At 35.8% G+C, this 21,294-nt stretch overlaps 1 protein-coding gene across 3 annotated transcripts in view; it reads right to left on the bottom strand.

The window, feature by feature from the left end:
- Positions 1 to 19,414, bottom strand: part of LOC150086578 (protein-L-isoaspartate O-methyltransferase domain-containing protein 1-like) — a 75,684-nt gene extending 56,270 nt beyond the window's left edge. Inside the window, exon 1 of one of the 3 annotated variants that reach the window (XM_090371464.1) lies at positions 19,336 to 19,414. The gene's annotated coding sequence lies outside the window, so the exon portion shown is untranslated. Of the gene's footprint in view, positions 1 to 19,055; positions 19,197 to 19,335 lie in introns of those variants that run through there. The other 2 variants (XM_090371465.1, XM_090371463.1) reach the window with 2 other exon arrangements.
- Positions 19,415 to 21,294: the final 1,880 nt, after the last annotated feature.

Here is a 21,294-nt window from a genome sequence, read left to right as displayed (position 1 = left end):
GAAAAGCTTTTGATACTGTTGCACATAATAATGCTGTATAAATTGGAATGGTGTAGCATTAAGGGCAAGTTACTGCTATGGATAAAGGGATGGTTGAGTGGGAAAAGACAAAAGTGGTTATCAACTGCATATGGGTAGCAGTAATTCAAGAACAACATACCAATTATATGGTACAACACGGAGGGGAGTGGACAACAAAAAAAGACCTGGAGGTAATTGTATAGTGCAGATATGCTCACAGGGGTCTCTGTCAGTTACTTGAGCAGAAAAAGGTGGCATGGAAACGTTACAGAGCAATAAAAAGTACTGAAGCCTATAACAGCTACAAGGTGATGTGTAATTGAGCCACAGAAAAGGTTCGACAGGCAAAGGCAGTTTATGAGAAATCACTAGCAAACAGAGCAAAGAGGGGGGATAAAGAATTCTTCACATATATAAATGCCAAGAAGAGCAGGACAAACCAGATCGGACCTTTACGTAAGGGAAAGGGGATAGTAATAAATACACCAGCTGCCATTGCAGATGAACTCAACAGTTATTTTGCATCGATATTTACAAATGAAAAGCCTTTTGTGGCAATGGGAAATTGTGGGAGCGAAGTTAAAAAATATGTAATTAATGATATTGAAATTTCGCAAGATTATTTAATGAAAAAACTTTCAAGCCTACAGACTAGTAAGGCTCCTGGAGTTGATGGAATATACCCTATAATCTTGAGAGAGGCGGCAAGCGAGTGCATTGAACCACTGAGGCTGGTTATGCGAGCATCACTAGACTCTGGGGAGATTCCCTTGGATTGGAAAAGTGCAAATGTATCTCCCATACATAAGGGTGGCTCTAAAAGTGAAGTGGGAAATTATCGACCTGTCAGTCTGACTTCAGTAGTAGGGAAAATCATGGAGGCACTGATCAAGGGTGGAATTCAGGATCATTTGGATCGAATTGAAATTCTCAAGGATACTCAGCATGGTTTTGTAAAGGGAAAATCATGTTTAACAAATCTGGTTCGCTATTTCGAAAGGGTCACTCACGAGCTGGATTTAGGGAATAATTTCGACATTGTTTATTTAGATTTCAGCAAAGCTTTTGACTCAGTCCCACATGAACGGTTGCTTTATAAGCTGGAACAGGTTGGAATCACTGGGAAAATCCTTAGATGGATAGAAGGATGGCTTCAGGACAGGAGGCAGAGGGTCGTGATAAATGGCTATTCCTCAGATTGGGTTGATGTAAGAAGTGGGGTTCCCCAAGGATCAGTATTAGGACCACTGTTGTTTTTAATTTTCATAAACAACATTGATGAAGGGATAGAGGGCGTGATGTCTAAATTTGCAGATGATGTTAAAATTGGTAGAGTAGTTAATGATCACTGTCAAGCTGAGCTTCTTCAGAGAGACCTAGATAGACTTCAAGAATGGTCAGAAAAATGGCAGCTGTGCTTTAATCCAACAAAGTGTAAGGTATTACATCTGGGAAACAGTAATCCCAAAATAACTTATTCACTTGGTGGAGTTCAACTAAAGCCAGTACTGGAGGAAAGGGACTTGGGTGTTACGATACGGTCAGACATGAAATTCTCTGAGCATTGTAAACAGGTTGCAAGGAAGGCCCATGGTGTCCTATCGATGATCTATCGAACTTTTGCAAGTAGAGATAGGGACGTGATAATCCCATTATATAAGGCCTATGTTAGACCACACTTGGAATACTGTGTTCAAGTATGGAGATCGCACCTAAAGAAAGACATCGAGCTTCTTGAAAGGGTGCAAAGAAGGGTAACTCGCCTGGTGAGATCGGCAAAAGGGCGTCCTTATGAAGAAAGACTTCGAATATGTGGGTTGCAGAGTTTGGAAACTAGACACCTTAGAGGAGATTTGATTGAGGTGTTTAAGGCTCTGAGAGGCATCAGTAAAATGAATGAGGACAAAATTTTCAAGATTATAAATGATGCTAGAACTAGGGGACATAAATTCAAGTTACGCGGGGAAATGTTTAGATTGGACTGCAGGAAGTTTTATTTTAGCCAGCGAGTTATAAATTACTGGAATAAGTTGCCTTCATGGGTGGTAGAGGCCGACAGTTTGGGGAAATTCAAAGGTCATCTGGATAGTACTTTCGGGTAAGGGAAGCGCATAGGATGATAGGATTAATTTCCTTTTTATTTAATTTTTAATTTCATTTTATTATTTTTATTTATTTATTAATTATTATTATTTATTTATTTAATTTTTGTTTTTATCATTGTTTTGTTCGGATTTTTTTTTTTTTTTTTTTTTTGGCTGGTGCAGCATAAGCCATAGGCTTTCTTGCACCATACGGCCGTTACTAATACTAATATACAGGAATTTTGCCAGTAGGGATAAGGTAGTGATTATCCCACTGTATGAGGCAATGGTTAGGCCATATCTAGAGTACTGTATAGAAGTTTGGAAGCCTCATTTTGAGAAAGATGTGATCTGTTGGAATGAGTGCAGACAGGAGCAACAAGAGTAGCCACAAGCACAAAAGGGTATTCTTATCCTGAAAGACTTCAGTTGTGCAAATTGCAGTATCTGAAAATTAGACACCTGAAAGGAGACCAGATTGAAGTGTTTAAAATGGATTGAGTAAACTAAATGCTGATGGCATAGCATCCTTACTCTTTTTCAAACACATATAAGGGGACAAATTTAAACTGAAAAGATGTGCAAAATTTTGCTTTCATCCAGAGAGTGGCATGTCAAACAAACTTCCATCTGGTATTAATAGAGGTAGGTAATTTGAAGAAATTTGAGGAAGTATTAGACAAATTATTAGAGGGGACAAACAACTGACATGGGTAGGTGTGTGTGTTTTTTTTTTTTTTTTTGGCTGGCACTATATAAGCTTACTTCCTTGCATCATATGCTATCTTAAACATACTTCTTAAATTATTTAGCATCATCTAAATGCATCATAAATTTTAATTATGGAATAACTTGGTTTTTACATTTAAGTAGTACACTGTTTAAAAATGAATAAAAATAGTAATTAATACCAGAGCCTCTCTGGATAAACAAATTTAAAAGATAACTGAATAGCAAAAAAAATGTTTTAAAAGATACACATTAATTGTATTGTTTTAAATGTCTATATTTTGTTATTTGGTTATGATGTGTACACAGTATTTATATATACTGTGTGTATATATTATACAATATAATGTACATGTAAAGCTTTTGAATTTGGTTGTAGGACCATCTATTAGTGATCCCAAATAATTAAACATTGTGCAATCGATGTACATATTTTAATGCATGTGTAAAAAATACATATTAGCCATTTTTTAACATCTATAAATCAGAATAGCCCCATTAAGTATTATAGGGAAGTGATAACAGTCGATATCTGATAGTAAAACCCAACTGAAATGCAGAGCAACCATGAAATGTAAAACAGGAATCTATTAAAATAAGCCAAAATTCTGAATTATAAAGCTAAAAAATATAAAAAAACACAAATACAGTTACACCTACATTGTTATTCATTAGTTAATAATCAATGTTAAAATAAATACAATAAAGTATTAAAAACATTTGTGTAATTCAAAACATGTATTTGGTACTACAGCAGAGTGCTGTATAAGATTTTTAATATGCATACAGTTGCACCTTATACACCTTGATACAATATTCAGACACGAGCACTCTTCGAAATGCAGTCTGTTGTTGCTTTTAGATACATTAGTGACTTAGACCATACTGTGCCATTTTGGTCTAAGTCACTACTGTCTGTATTTATGTTTGTACAAGTGTGGCTATTCCAAATTAAATCTCTGGGCAATTTATGATTTGCCCAGAGATTAAATCTAGTAGAATTAATAAAGTGAGACAGCCAAAGTATCTCACTTTATTATAATCAACCTGTATTTAGACACATACTGAAAGGAAACTAAAATATGAACACCTAATACCAAGCTAGGCCTCTATGGGCTCAGAGAACAGCTTACACACATCATGATATGGAAGTTATCAACATCCATATCATGCCAGATTTCTAGATATCAGGAACACATCTAGAAATCTCGATTTCGATGCTACGTACACAGCACCCCACAAATGTCCTACTCAAGATAACAGATCTACATGTCTGACAGCCTGTTAACCTCATGTAACCTGATACGTTGTTCAAGTCATGGGAACTGAAAGTCACTGGAGGAGGAGGGTGAAGCCTTCAAGGAGTTTCTGCTGTAAAATATCTTTGTACATACATTAAAAAAGCTATGGTTTCCTAGAAAAATACTGTCCAGACCAGAACACTACCAGCTTGTACTGTAATTATTCTGTATCATGAAGGTGGGGTCCACCAAATCTTGCTGTTGTCATCACCCAGGTGCTCTTCCATCAGCATGACATAGAAGGAAATGAAATGCAACTCATCCAAGCACCACAGCTTCAAGTCATCAGTTGTCTATTCATGGTGTTCATGGCACAAAGGTGAGATGAAGATGTCTGTGATATGCATTCAGTAGAGGTTAGTCAGCTGTCAACTCTGATACTCCAACTGATGAAGAATGCAATGAAGAGACCTGCTGAAAAGTGCTCTACACTATCCTATACCTGTGTACATGACTATGATCCAAAAAAAAAAATTTTTATTTTTGGGCAGGCTGGTTGTTTTGCCCCTTGGCTGCCACTCCAGCACATTCACACAATGGTAAGTTGGGAACAGCCCACTAGGTGTGATGAAAGCACCTTCCCACCTTGCAGCAATAGTCATACCTCTCCCCATACTCATTACATACAACATGCATATGTTGTATGTGATATGTACAGCTGTAAACATACTCACACATTGACTTTTGAGTAGTAGAAGTAGTAATGACAAATGATGCAAGAAAGCAAGCTTATATACCATCAGCCAAAGGGGAAAAAAAAACTTACACAGTTCATCCTATAAGAATTTGTAGAACTAGTTCTTCTTTGAATTTATTCAACCCATCCACTTCCACAACAACAGATGGAAGCTGGATGGTTGAAGGCAAAGTTCCGCACATCTATCATTCAACCATCCACAACTTGAATTTTTATGCCCCTCCATGTGTGTAGTCTCAGAAAGTGGAACAATGCCATTAACATTTGGCTTACTCAATCCATTCAAGGCTTTAAACACCTCACTGATATCTCCCCACAGGTTCCTAGTCTTCAGATGCTGCAATTTACAGAACCGAAGCCTTTTTAGGTAAGAGCACCCTTTTGTTCCTTTCACCAGTCTGGTTGCTCTTCTCTGCACCTGTCACAACAAAACTACATTCTTCCTGAAGTGAGGCTTCCAGAGTACTCAAGATAATGCCTAACCATGGCCTTATACAAAGGGCTAATCACCTCCTTATCCATGCTAGCAAAGTTTCTGTATATCATTGACAAAATTCAATGAGCTGTCCTGGCAGCTTGTCTGCACTGCTCAGAGAATTTCACATCTAACTGAACATTAATTACCTACAGGTCTTTTTCATTCTCCAATGCTCTGGGTGTAGTACCACACACTTGATAAGTTACTCTGGGTTAATAATACTCATATGCAGTACCTTGCATTTGTCAATGTTAAACTTCAATTGCCATTTCTCGGCTCATCGACCCAATTTTCCTAGAACTTGTTGTAGTATCTCATCCTGATGACTATAGTTAACCATCCTGCCAAGCTTTGTATCATCTTTAAAGTTAGACATTAAGTCTGATATGTTTGTTTGTTATTTGGTTTTTAGGAGCATTAGCAACTACGGCCATATTGCTCCGGGATATGCGGTGGTCATTCCCTGAATGACCTTTCCGCATCCTCCGTATTTGGTGGTGACGGGCTCGAACCCCGGTCTAATCAAGAAGCGTGTGCTACGCACTGCTGCTCCTTCCCACCTGGCTGCGGAGGCACCCTTAAGTCTGATATACATTCATTAATAACATTGATAAACATTGAAAACAATGGGCCCAGCACTAAACATTGAGGAACTCCACTTAGTCCATGAAGAGCAGTGCCCATCAATAACTACTCTCTGTCTTCTTCGGTTTAACCATCCCTTTATCTATTGTAACTTGTCCTTAATGTCACATTTCTCCAGTTTGTACAGCAGTCTTATGTGCAACAGTATCAAAAGCCTTCCTGAAATCCAAATATATATCATCAAAATTATTTTTTGCATCCAGTTCCTTGGTAACTCCATCATAGTAACCTATCAGATTGGTTAGATAAGACTGCCCCTTAACAAATCCATGCTGTGATTGCAGTATGATTGCATGCCTGTCCAAATGGTCCTGCATTACTTCTTTAATCAATGGTTCTATTATTTTCTCTGGAACAAATGTTAAGCTAACAGGTTTGCAATTACTCACTTTGCCTTTTGATTCCTCTTTATGAATCAGGGATACATTCACACACCCCCAGTCCATAGAGACCTCCCTTAAATCCAAGTGGAGATAATTGTGGCTAAAGGTTTGCTTACCTCTTCTGCTGCCTCCCTTAATATAACTGAACAGATTTTATCCACCCCAGGTGCTTTTTTATGTCCATCTTCAACAATTTCTTCTCCACTCTCTTTTCAGTTATCACAAAGTCATTTAGCTCCTTGTTAGAGTTTAATAAACTTCTGGCATCCCCTTTCCTAAATACTTCCTCATGTGTGAATGTAGATGTAAAATACTGATTCAATTTGTCTGCAATATGAGCAGAGTCATCAACAAGTAACCCAAAGTCATCAAGTTTCTCAATGTGATTCAACCCCTTTCTTTTACTGTTAATATAAACACAGAAGCCTTTGCTGTTTTTATTTGCATTCTTTGCCAGAGACTTCTCATAATCTACCTTAGTTTGTCTAACCTCCTTTGTGACTCGATTAGAGACTAATTCATATCTACCATAGGCTTCTGTATCACCTGATAATTTATATGCATCCCATGCACTTTTCTTCTCTGCCACATGTCTCAATAGTTCATTTGACATCCATTTAGGTCTAAGCCTCGAATAGTATATCTTCATTGGTATGAAAAGACTGGTAGCTTCTTTGATTACTTCCCTTTGTCAAGGGTAAAGAGAAAGGCTTTTGCAAGGGTGACTACAGTGGTCTCAGAGTTTTTAAATTCTGTGCAGTGGGACCAACTGATGACGTTACCAACAGCAAATTCTAAACATCATCAATTGCTCCCACTGCACAGAATTTAAAAACTCTGAGACCATTGTAATCACCCTTACAAAAGCCTTTCCCTTTACCCATGACAACAGTTGTCTTTAATTAAATTCCACATTAATACACTGTGATTGCTGCCACCTAGTGGGTCTTTTACTTGCAGATTCTTAATGCATGAAGAATCACAGATCAAGAGTATTGCTTCCTCTTGTTGCCTCTCTAACATGGTGCTGTAGAAAACAGTCATCCAAGAAATCCACAACAAAAGTCTTGCTAGTGTGTGAGTGATCAACCACAAATTCCAGTCAACGTCTGGAAAGTTAAAATCCCCCATTATGATGCATTTTGATTTTCTGGCCCACTATTTCTCTGTATAGCTGTTTGGTATACTCATCACAGTCATTACCTATAACACACTCCTACTCTCAATTTTGTTTTCTCTTGCTTTAGCATGCCAAACTGACTCAACATCGCACTCATCACCCATGTCAACTAGATGCATTGCCTCGGATTATGCTTCTTAACTAAGAGCATAATCCCTTCGCCTTTCCTGTCTGTTCTTCCTGTATATATTGTACTCCCCATGGATTGGCCCTGCTGTTCTGGGCTGATGTTCATAAAAAAAGTGGTTCTAGTGGATTCTCTATTTTTTATGTTATTTAATTTACTGTGAATGTGGCACTCTTCCTTTGGTGGGTGTAAGATTGCATCTCTTTGAGCAGAGAGTCATGCATTCACACTGCTACAGACAAATGTCACTTTAGCTTGCTTTCATTTTAATTTGTTTGTTACAGTATCTATTAGGCTGGGAACAGAACTACACCTTGCCAAGTATTACTGTTGCATTCATTTTGTAGTAAAAACTAGCGTTCTCTTATCTATAATAGTCCCTGAGACATTACCACATTTGCCTTTGCGGTAAATATAAATTACTGGTTTAAACACATCTGCATCAACACACAACAGTCACATGTTGATGAGGCTAAGATTATCAACATGGTCTCACGTTAGTAGATCACCACCTATTTTATTAGTATTAGCCATATAGTGTGCAAGTTAGTCACAGGCTTTTGCTACACTGGCAAAAAAAAAAAAAAAGAAAAGTAAAAAGTAATAAGAAACCAAAAATTATATGCTTCCTTTCTCATGTAGGAAACTAACCAGCTGACCTTTAAATTTCTTCAAACTGTCAGCCTCAACTACCTCCTGAGGCAACTTGCTCCAGTAATCAAAAACTCACTAGCTAAAAGAAAACTTGCTATAGCCAAGTCTAAATTTCGTACCCTGTAATTTGAATTTATGGCCCCTAGTTCTGCAATTCTTTATAACACGAAAATTCCACCTTCATTAATTTTACTAATCCCTCTCAGAACCTTATAAACCTAATTTAGGTCCCCCTCTAAGGTGCCTGGTTGCCATGCTCTGTAGCCTACAGTCTTCTCTTGTACAGCTACTCTTCAGCCAAACTCACCATGCAAGTTGCCCATCTTTGGACCCTTTAAAGAAGAGTTCAATGTCTTTTTCCAGATGAAGTTTCCACACTTGGAGACAGTATTCCAAATGTGGTCTTACTATCTCCCTATTTCTACAGAATATTGTTTAATAAATCATTGTCAGGACACAATGAGCTTTCTGATCCCTGTTTACACTGCTCAGAGAACCTCATATATGTCCATATTGTAACTCCAAGACTGCTTTCTTCCTCTCCTATTTTTAAACATAGCTGCCACTTTTCTGACCATTTGTGAAGCCTCAAGTAATCCTGAACGAGCACTATGTGGCACTGATCATTAACTCTCTCAATCTTTGCATTGACATCGCACTCTCTACCCCTTTTGTCAATGCCATTTATGAAAATCGGAAACAACAGTGTTCAAACCAATCCTTGAAGACCCTACTTCTGACATTAAACCAATCTGAAGAATATCCATTAATCACAACCTTCTGTCTTGCAATCCATATTAGTCTGCCCAGTAATTCCAACATGTTCCAGCTTATACAGTAATCTGTCATGAGAGACTGAGTGAAATGCCTTGCTAAAACCCAAATAAACTATGTTGAAGTTGTTTCCTACATCCAGCTCATGAGTAATTATGTCAAAATAACTTATCAGGTAGTTAAACACGATTTTTCCATAACAAAATGCTGTGTATGCGTGTTCTTCAGAATGGCATTTTTGTCTAAATGTCCGTGGATTGCACTCTTAATCTTTGCTTCCAAGATTTTCCCTACCACTGAAGTCGACTAACTGGTCTGTAGTTACTGAATTCACTCTTACAACTGCCTTTATGTAGTGGTGATACGTTGCCACTTGTCCAACCAAAGGAATCTCTCCTGAGTCTAGCAATATTCTCATAGATAGCCTCAATGGTTCAATACACTCTAGGGATGAATACTTCAGAATTACTGGGTATGTTCCATCAACTACAGGAGTCTTACTTGCCTTTGGACTAATAAATAACTATTTATTAGAAAAGTTTTTCTAATAAATAGTTATCTGTAATTTCGAAATTAGTAATTTTGTCTCAGCCTCACCTCAGCACGAAGGGTCTTTTGTCAGTAAAGACCAATGCCAAATACCTATTTAATTTCAGCTGGGTTATCAAAGACTATCACATATCCAGTACACAAGGATCCAAGCTAATTTGTTTTCTTTATATTCACATACACGAAAATCTCCTTGTCTCATTCTTTGCTCTCTTAGCCAGTGCTTTCTTATACTTGACCTTGGCCTCTCTATCATTATGTGGTACACATTACAGATAAACTGATTGCTGTCATAGGCATCAATACTTTTCATCCCTTTATAACTTTCTAATGCTATCTTTTTCTGCTCTATTAGACTAGCCAGTTCCACATTCATCCATCTCAGAATCCTCTTCATGCTATATTTTCTTAATGGTATATATTAGGGAGGAGTGAGGAGGAAAGCATATAATTTGTGTTTTCTTATCTACTTTTTTTTCTTTTTTTTTTCCAGAGCAGCAAAAGCCTGTGGCTTGCAGGCTTTTGCTTACATGGCGAATACCATTACTATTTACGTTTGTGGCTTCTGCAATTATTGCTTTAAAGGTATTCCATAATTCAAATGAATTCACCCAATTAATAGATGCCACATAAGGCCTTCATACTTCATAGTCCCCTTTTCCGAAATTAAAAACTGTGCTTTACTAAATACTGTAATATCTTACTTCATCTTTAAACTAAAAATGCGTGATCATTACATTATTTAGGTAAAAATTGAATTTAAGAAAGGTTACAAAATTTAAATATTACAGAATTTAGATTAACAATGTATTACAGAAATTAAACTGTTACCAAAACTTTATCTGCTAGTGAAGTTAAAATGAAGCTACCAAAGTTACCAGAAAGCATTTAACTTAGCAGAAATATTTTAGAAAAGTTATGAATTAAATTTACAAAATTATTACAATAAATTTTAAAAAGTTTTGTCTACCAGAGACCTGATTTTAATCCCCTTCAGTTAAGCTGCTGAAGCCAACTTAAAACATGTCTGCTCTCTTCGACTATCAATGGTAGAATGTTCATTTAGTGTCACTGAACTATAATTGATTTCTAATTGCTACAAATGATATCTAACACCTCTTGAAAGAACTGCTATAAATCATTTTCATGACTTTTCTTCGGAGAAGCTGTTACTGCATCTTTCACTTCATTTGTGCTACTAAAATATTGTCCCTTCAGCTGAAATTCCACAACTTTGAAGAGATGAAAGTCTGGTGGAAAAAGCTGATGAGGACATAGGGTGTAGCATTACTATCTCCTTAATATATGTCAAGTTTTGTCACACTTAGTAATCAGTGGGCTAGTTGCACTGCTGTGCAGAAGCAGCCAATTCTTGTTAGTCCAGTGTTTTGACTGCATTATCTACAGGCTGTTAATAGATGATGCAGAGACTCCATTGCAATGTCCTGTTAACACAAGATTCTTCTGATGTTAATATGTAATGAATGATTCCTTTAATTTTTTAGAAAACTTCCTGCATGGCTTTACATTTGCTTCTATCCACAAAACTTTTTTGGGAAAGGTTAGGACTTGTTTTTTTTCCAAACTGAAGGCACTTACAAGGGTACCATATGGAAATACCCAACTTTTTTCTCTGTATACAATTCTTTGAAATCACTACAGATTGTCATCTGTGCCTCCTTTTGTCTTCCATTAATTCATATGTAACAGTATTCTTGCTCAAATCATTTGATATGGTATTGCCTCATGGAAATGTCAACACCAACATTCTTTCCTGAATGCCTATCTATGTAAGCCACATACACACTATTGTACTTCTTCAACCTTACCATGTGTTTGCAAAGTATAAGGATGTACAGAGTGCATTTTAGCTTTCAACAAATCTTTTGTTGTCAATGCACGTTCAAAATTTCAATGGTAGTTTTACCCAATTTCTGGCAGAACTTCATGTTAGCGCACTGCTCTAATGCCAATGTCTAGACTACTGACAAGGAAAATGTCAAATTAATAGAAGAATTCAAAAAATTTTTTTTTGCTAAAAATGGCATTGAAAACACATTTTCAATATCATATAGTGAACAAATTTTCGCTACACAGTGCTCAAGTCCAGCACATTACCCATTTCCCAACAATATTGTTCATAAAACCATTACTAGCTCCCAATTTCCCTGCCAGTGACTGCTCTTATAGATCCATTAACAGACTTTAAGAACCTCCCTCATACATACACATATATATGGGGTGATTTCCAAAGGTATGGCTAAAGCTGGAGAGTAAGTTCTACTCACCAAAATGATGAAAGAAATCATAAAAATGCTTCCCCACTAAGTTACAGCCATGTTCTAATCCTGGTGGTGATCCTGAAAGTGCTGTTATAAAGTTATTGAAGGCATTCAGTGGGTTCCAAGGCACAAGTATTCAAAATGCCCTTTTTGAGTATACTCAAAATTATGAGCATTCTGAAGCTGATTCATTATCATGAGGATTATTAGTGGGAGTCCCATTGTTGTTTTGTATATTTATTAATGATATTGATGAAGGTATATCAGGCTTAAGGTCCAAGTTTGCAGATGATACAAAGGTTGGCAGGGTTGTTAATGATAGTAAAGACAGCATGCTACTGCAACAGGATCTAGAAAAGTTAGGTAGATGGGCTGAGAAGTGGCAACTGAAGTTTAATACGTATTGACAAATGCAAAGTACCACATATTGGTAGCAGTAACCTAAGAGAAATGTACCAACTGTGTGATACTACATTCAGGGAGGTGGAGAATGAAAAAGATCTAGGGTTTAATTGTGCATTCAGATATGAAGTTCTCTGAGAAGTGCAGACGGGCGGCCAGAGCAGGTCATGGAGTTTTGTCAATGATATATAGGAATTTTGCTAGCAGAGACAAGGAGGTGATTATACCTTTGTATAAGGCAAAGGTCGGGCCATACCTTGAGTACTGCGTACAAGTCTGGAGGCCTCATTTTAGGAAGGATGTAGAGTTGCTAGAAAGAGTACAGATAAGGGCAACAAGATTGATGAGAGGAACCAAGGGGTTCTCTTATCAAAAGAGGCTTAAATTCTGCAAGTTGCAGCATCTGGAGACTAGGCACCTGAAAAGTGATCTGACTGAGGGTACAAGGCCTTGGGTGGTTTGAGCAGGCTCAGTGCTGATGGGACTCTACCACTTGCTCAGATTAAGAATCTGAGGGGGCATAGATTCAAATTGAGGAAAAACAGTTGTAGAATAGATGTGCAGAAGTTTGCCTTTAGCCAGTGAGTAGTTGATCACTGGAATGGACTGCCATCTGTTGTTGTGGAAGTTGATAGCCTAAATAAATTTAAGGCTGAACTAGACAAACATTTGGAGTGACCGGATGGGTGAAATGGGAAGTTTTTTTTTTTGGCTGATGCTCTATAAACTTGCTTTCTTACGCCTCAACTAATGCTAAACAACATGCTTGAAAATTTTTCTTTATTGCTAACCACGACTGAATACACTAGTGATTGTAGATGTCCCCATATAGTCATATGTTAAAATTAGCAGACCCCAGGGTTTCACCCATTAGCTGCTCGTAAACATCTTATGGTGAAGTCAACACAAATGTGGCCATGCAAGGCAGCCAGGATCAACTTGCATCTTGCCACACTTACAGAGGTCAAGGCTCTGTAAGTGCGATTGGAAAGAAATAGAAAGGGTATATATATATATATATACAAGTTAGGTAAAGTATGGGCAATGGATGGGGTTGGGTAAATAGAGTAGAAAAGAGAAAGATCACAGAGGGACCCATCATGAAATAAAAGTTAGTAGAATGAAAAAGGAAAAGTAGCAGTACAGAAAGTGGAAGTTGTCTTCCTGTGACTTCTTCAAATTCTGAAGAAATGAAATTGTTTACAGCGTATATTTACATCATATAAAATAGCAAAATTCAAAGCCAGTGGAGGTAGTCGACTGTTCCCTGTCACCTCCACAAACTCTGAAGAAACAAAATAATGTACAGCATATAATTACATCAAATAGAAGCAGGAGTCATCTTCCAAACATATCTTCAAACCTTGAAGAGATGCAATTATTTACAACATGAATAGCTGCAACTATTTACATCATATGGAAACAGTATTTATAACATCAGGAGTTGGTTTCCAGACACATCTTCAAGCTCTGAAGAAATATGTCCCCATATGTAAAAATCCATGGGATTCAAATTTGGTGAGGAGAGGTCATGCAGTTATCCCATCTCAACCTTCCAATGGCCAGGATAACAGGTGCTGAGCAATTCACAATCAATAATGTTAAAGGCTCTTTATATGATGGATCTCTGGTGCTTAGAATCCTTGAGGATAATTTAACAATGTTAGTACTATCTACTTTTTTGAGGAATTGGCATGTGCCAGGCGGACCCATGCAGTATGCACACCTACATTTGAATATTACCATATGGTCCTAGAAATACTGAAATATGGGGGAGCCCCATTATGCACAAAACAAATACATGCTTTCTTCTCTAATGGTACAATCTTCAAGCAATGCAGACAGATCCTTTTCCAAAAAATCTCTGTAAATGTTGCTGCTGAGAATACATGACAGTACACTATGTCCAATCAAACATTCACCAACGATACCATCCCAAACATCAATGGCAAACTGTTGCTGATAGAGATTGAATGATCCTATGAGGATTTTCCTTTGCCCACATGTGATAATTACTGAATGCTACAAAAACCTCTAAGAGAGAGAGAGAGAGAGAGAGAGAGAGAGTGTAATCTGTGTTGGAAAATCATTTGGCAAGAACTGCTGATGATGATGATGAAAGTGCTGCTTGTAAAGAATCTTGCCTGTGAAATATTGATTGCTGCTAAACTACTTGTGCCAGGTCTAAAATTCTTCTCAATCTGGTTCAGAACTTGTTCTTCTAACTCAGCTACTTGAGCATCCCTCTCTCTCTCTCTCTCTCTCTCTCTCATCCCCCCCCACCAATCATTGTTCCCAGGCACAAATAATATACTTTCTCAGAAACAATGACAATTGGCTCCAATTTTTTTTCCCTATAGGGATTCCATCATTCTGGGACTCCTTTCTAGTGAAGACACCTGACTTCTCTGTTGTTACCATTTCTATGGCCATATGTTAAATGTATGTCCACATTTTCATCATTTGAATAATGATTCATGACCACAAGAATTTGTAATGAAATAAAATAAAAATCAGTTGAACAACAATTCTGACAATATCATTACTAGGAGTAGCAACATGGCTGTAACTTGGCAAAAAAGTATATGCAGACCTACAATTCATATGAGTTTCTTTCATCATTTTGATGACTAGAAGTTACTCCCAAACTCTGGCCAGACTTTTTCAGAATCAATCTGTATTTTAGTGTTTGACCAACTGTTCATATGCAAGTATATTTTTACAGTTCATTTATGCAACTTTTTTCCTTCTCAATACAATTTATTTTGAAGCATAAGCTGATATATCAATCAGCTTGGTATATCCCACCAACAACAAGGGTTTACAAGGCAACTGGTTTTTAAAATATTTAAAACAGAAAGAATTTTGCAGAAAAAATAACTAGCCAAAGAACAAAAACATCAATTGATTATGTTGAGAAATCCAAATTTACTAAGCTGCAATTGTCCAAGGTGTCACAGGGCAGATGGAGCAATGTTATTTTAGGGCCTCTTGAAAATATGTGCCCTAGATTCTTAGAACCTGGCAATGAGCATTAAAGTCTGAAAACTCTGAAATTAATAAGAACTTCAAGTGCAAAATGAATGGATACCGCAAGAGCAAACAAACCCTTGGGCAAATTAGTCAGACAAGCAGTTCATATTCCAATCCAAAATGAGACTTATAATGTAAGAGGAGAGAAAAATTAAAAATTCTAATTTAATAGAATTAAGTAAAATACATTGAGACAAGATGCTCAAAATTCTGAAGAACCAAATATTGTTGTTGTTATTATTGTAGGGTTTTAGGTGCATCAGTAACTTAGACCATATTGTGCTACATATATTTGTCTGTAAATTGCATATATTATATGGTCAATTTTCCTCTTTGCTGGACTAAAAGAAACCTGAGTGAGTTTCTGGGAGAAAATGCCATGAAAAGTTGTAAAAAAAAGTTCATAAAAATTCCCCATGTCATTCACAGGATTTGAATCCAGGCCTTTACCACCCAATGTGGAGAGGACAATGCTTATATACATTATGCTATCCACAAGAGCTGCCAAATATTGAACAAGTCAACTGTGATATAATGACAACTTATTTGTGAGCTTTGCAACTCAAGAAATGTTCTCAAAGAAAGACCCAGAAATGAAAAATTCAACAGTTGTTGCCAGCAGAAAAGGCTATTAAAACTGGAATTCAGATGAGTGTTCCCAGATTTTTTTTTTGTGAGCTTTTGTAAAAAGCCCTTCTGTTTATAAGTCCATGATCAGGTTTATCACTGAATGTCTTATCTTCACCCATCTGATTGTGACTTGAAAATTTGCAGCTTGTACATGCTCATTAGCACAGAAGATATTGATGTAAGTATTAAGGGTGCCAGAAAATGTCTGATATTCCTAATGTAAAGATTGGATCACTTCATCACAGAAAATAATCCTTTTGAAGCAGCTTACAAAATGATGAGAAAAATTGAAAAGGAGGAAGTTCCAGAGGAAATTGTTCAACTAAAAAAGGCAAATTCAGAAATTTACTTTTGGATCAAAATTATTATTTTTTTTTTTTTTTGAAGTTTTTTGAATCAATTATTTTTTGAGAATGTCAGTTAGATCTGAGACAATATAATAAAATAAGAATGAATGAAGTGAAAACTGCTTTTAAAAGTGATGTAGATCCACCAATTCCAATGTGACACTCAAATTTATCGCAGGGATGGACATATACATTATTTAAAATATCTAAGTCCTAACTTAGATCAAAAAAATATGTGCCGCTGTTTCCATATGGAGAAACTGATTGACAAATAGATTCTCCCTATGTTTAATACAATACTGAGTGTACTGAAAGAAAGTTTTGGAGCAAATGAACTACTAAAGCTCTCTTTTAACATACTGAATATATGAGTGATTATACAAATTTAAAATTTGTAAAAGAATAAGAAGTTTACCTCAATATGATACATAGAACACTTTCATATGATACTCTCCAGAAATTAAAACGAAAAAAATTAAAAAATCAAAAACCTTACATTATTTTTAATTGTTTTCATTTTAATTTCTGGAGAGTATCATATGGAAGTGTTCTACGTATCATATTGAGGTAAACTTCTCTACTTCTTTTACAAATATTGATATCAACGAAGAACGTATTGATCATTATAGCTCTGGTTCATGCTAACAAACTTCAAATACGAAAATCTTTAGTATCTCAAGCATGTTTAATATAATATTCTATGATCTCAACTCTTCCTGGTATTTTATTTACTTTTGAGAAATAGTTTAAATCTAAATATTTAGTCAATCATATTCTGTTTGTTTGTTATTTGGTTTTTAGGAGCATTAGCAACTGAGGCCATATTGCTCCGGGGATATGCGATGGTCATTTCTTGACCTTTCCGCATCCTCCGTATCTGGTGGTCATGGGCTCGAACCCTGGTCTAATCAAGAAGCATGTGGTAGGCACTGCTGCTCCTGCCCACCTGGCTACGGAGGCGCCTCATCTTCTGTAATTTAATTTTAATTAAAATTTTGCTACTGTGATGCCTGAAAGTAGGATGTCTAGCATTAAGGCTGCTATAGCCGAGTGGTCAGGTACAGAGGTACAAAAGTACGTGTGCTTTGAATAACTGTGGTTCAACCTATGTGACTACTAAATACAGTGATGTTTCTTGTATTCTCCCTATCTTGTGAACTCCTCTGATTGTGGGATCATCCTGGAGTATAAACATAAAATTAATTTATTTCTTTATTCAAAATAAAAAAAAGTCAAATGGTACATACCAAAATTACTCTCTTAAAAGTGGTACTAAGATGGAAGTCTGTGGAACAGGATTTCTAAACAGTACTCTTATCAGATACAGACTACATGGTTCAGGAAACTCATCTCAAAGTGAAACTGAGATGAGTTTCCTGAAATGTATAATGTCAATAATTTATTATTATGCTAGCTGGTAACAGATATTCATAATTTTATTTCAAATGCATAAAAAAAATGTTTTCTGAATCTGACTGAGGCAAATTATAAAAAACTTTAAAGGGCTACCTTATAACAATAAGGCCTTGAAATAAGTTAACATGAAATTAAATATACAATCCATAAAAAATAAAAGGACTATGTTTGGGGTATAAATATAGCTATCTCCTTGATGACATATACATTATTTCATTTTAGTAAACACAAAACAAAACATGAATTGAATGCCACCTGTATTCATTATATATACCTACTGCAATCAATTACTGGCATTATTTAAATGCTACTGTTATTAAAATCACAATAATGTAAAAATGATTTAAAAATCACAATGCTGGCCATCCTTCAACATATTGCCATTACGGCAGCACAATCAGTAGAAATGTTGTTCTTTCTTAATTTCATGCCACATGAAAAAACAACCCAGGATTGATTCCTTGATGGATGGAAGTTTCATTTATATGCTTTTTTATGCTGTGGATGAGTTAACTGATCTTGAGTTAGAAGTGCATTTCTATCCTCTTGAAAATTATGCTTTTTTCCATTGTGCAAAATATTTGCATTTGATCTATTAAATTCAATAAATATTCGATTAAGGGTAGTGCTGCTTTCATATACTTTCTTTTCTACTAGAGACAAAAATAATATCATTGTTAAATGAAGAAAAAGCAAACCACATACAATTAATGACCTAATAAGTTTATGGGGGTAAAGTTAAAAAAAAATCAAATGGCTACCCTTGTGCAATGTGCAAACTGCAATTTTTTTTTTTTCAAATAATTTATGTGAAATAGTGGAAAAAGAAGCATAACACCTAACAGTCATTATGAAACTACATCACTTTACCAGTCATATGGGAATTCTTCAAAGGACATTATTTTCGAGGAAATACACTAGAAATTTTAAAAGTTTCATAAATCTTTCGTAGACCTCAGTCATGCAAAATATATTCCCCCGATCTCCAAGAAAAAAATAAATTTCGGAAATGACAACCACCAGTGATGGGTGGAATATTCGAATGATTTTTTTTTTTAAATGTTATTTCATAAAGTATAAATTCTCTCATTTGCTTGCAATATAGTCCTTTTGATCATTCGCATAAAATAACTTTAAAATCTTATCTTGTCTGGGTAAATAAATATGGCCCATAATAGAATATATTTGTTTTATACATGTACATTAGAAAGCTTCTTGGACTTGAATCAAAATGAGACAGCAAGAATAGATATTGATTTCTTCCTTTGCAGGTCTTCACCCTGACCTATAACAAGCATATTTATTATTTTATACATCACTTACCAGCAATATGTTACAACATATATAATGAAATTATATGCACAAGTAGTCTCAAGCCTCAACAAGAGTATTCATAATAGTTTTGTTCGCTACTACTTGAATCATTTTCATTTTGACGTTCAACTGCCGTCTAAACAGAGAACATACAGTCTGGTTTTTTTTTTTTTTTTCAAATTATCACTAATATTATCGGTATAAAGTTTGTTCGTGTACTTAAGCACTTAATCAACTGCACTACTGCGAAAAATGTAAAACCATGTCAAACCCAAAACAAAGAGTTTACCTTACAGTATTTTTAAAACGACACTCTTTAAACGACGAAAATACTGCACACATACTACAAAAGGTTAGCTTTATGTGACGTCACACAATAATATTGCAAAGGTTTCTGGGTATTCAAACAGCTGACCGCGGAGCAGAACAGTAACTATGGAACTCCAGAAAAAGAGCATCACCTTTATTTACGTTCCAAATAACAGTCAATAGAGACTTATTTATAATTGCATCGTATAACAACAGAAATATAATTTTTAAGGAATACAAGATTAATACTAGTATATTAAAAAATAAAATATCAGATATTTATTACATTGTGTGTATAGCAAAAATAATGAATTTCATATTTTAAACATATATACGCTTATTAAAAAGTAAATATGCAAAAAAAAAAAAAAAATTGCAATAAAAAATACTTCATCATAAACTATCGTGATAAAAAAAAAGAACTGTATGATAAATGCTAATGTTTTTGCAGATTTTTTTTTTAAAAAATTAAAATATTTTTAGTAACATTACACATGAGAATTGAGAGGGAAGACTAGCAAGCAGGGATATCGCCAGTAATTTTCAGTGAAAAATCAAGAAAGTTAAATAATAATAATAAAAAAACTGTTAATTATTAATATTTGAGATGAGATCTATGAATGATAATTTCCAGAAAGGGGAGGAAGGAGGACGGACTGGTCTGCCAATTTCCTTGACGAAACCTATGCATGGAAGGGCATTTAATCCACTTGAGTTGCCATAAAATAAGTATAGGCAGAGTTCCAGGTAAGGGCTAAAGGGGCTAGAGTTCCCAATACGATCAATATAACGTGGATTTTTTTTTAATTGCTACATGATAAAATTAAATATTATTTCAAATATTTAAATAAATAATAATATTTATTATTATTAAAGTATAAATAATTCTTTTTATTTATAATAATGTCGATCAATTAAAGAATAGTCTATGTAGGTTTGTTTGTTATTTGGTTTTTTGGTTTTTAGGAGCATTAGCAACTAAGGAGATATTGCTCCGAGATATGCGGTGGTCATTCCCTGACCTTTCCGCATCCTCCGTATTAGTATTAGTATTTTAGTATTAGTAACGGCCGTATGGTGCAAGAAAGCCTATGGCTTATGCTGCACCAGCCAAAAAAAAAAAAAAAAAAAATCCGAACAAAACAATGATAAAAACAAAAATTAAATAAATAATAATAATTAATAAATAAATAAAAATAATAAAATGAAATAAAAAATAAATAAAAAGGAAATTAATCCTATCATCCTATGCGCTTCCCTTACCCGAAAGTACTATCCAGATGACCTTTGAATTTCCCCAAACTGTCGGCCTCTACCACCCATGAAGGCAACTTATTCCAGTAATTTATAACTCGCTGGCTAAAATAAAACTTCCTGCAGTCCAATCTAAACATTTCCCCCCGTAACTTGAATTTATGTCCCCTAGTTCTAGCATCATTTATAATCTTGAAAATTTCGTCCTCATTCATTTTACTGATGCCTCTCAGAGCCTTAAACACCTCAATCAAATCTCCTCTAAGGTGTCTAGTTTCCAAACTCTGCAACCCACATATTCGAAGTCTTTCTTCATAAGGACGCCCTTTTGCCGATCTCACCAGGCGAGTTACCCTTCTTTGCACCCTTTCAAGAAGCTCGATGTCTTTCTTTAGGTGCGGTCTCCATACTTGAACACAGTATTCCAAGCGTGGTCTAACATAAGCCTGATATAATGGGATTATCACGTCCCTATCTCTACTTGCAAAAGTTCGATAGATCATCGATAGGACACCATGGGCCTTCCTTGCAACCTGTTTGGTGGTGACGGGCTCGAACCCCGGTCTAATCAAGAAGCGTGTGCTACGCACTGCTGCTCCTTCCCACCTTGACTTGGTAAGCCTACATAGACGGAGGCGTCGTCTATGTAGGCTTACCAAGTCAAGATCTAAGCATAGTTAACGGA

The sequence above is a fragment of the Mastigoproctus giganteus genome, chromosome 4 (assembly GCF_048544385.1).
Source record: "Mastigoproctus giganteus isolate SK-2022 chromosome 4, ASM4854438v1, whole genome shotgun sequence".
Lineage (NCBI taxonomy): Eukaryota > Metazoa > Arthropoda > Arachnida > Uropygi > Thelyphonidae > Mastigoproctus > Mastigoproctus giganteus.
This window is presented reverse-complemented; position numbering and strand designations above follow the sequence as displayed.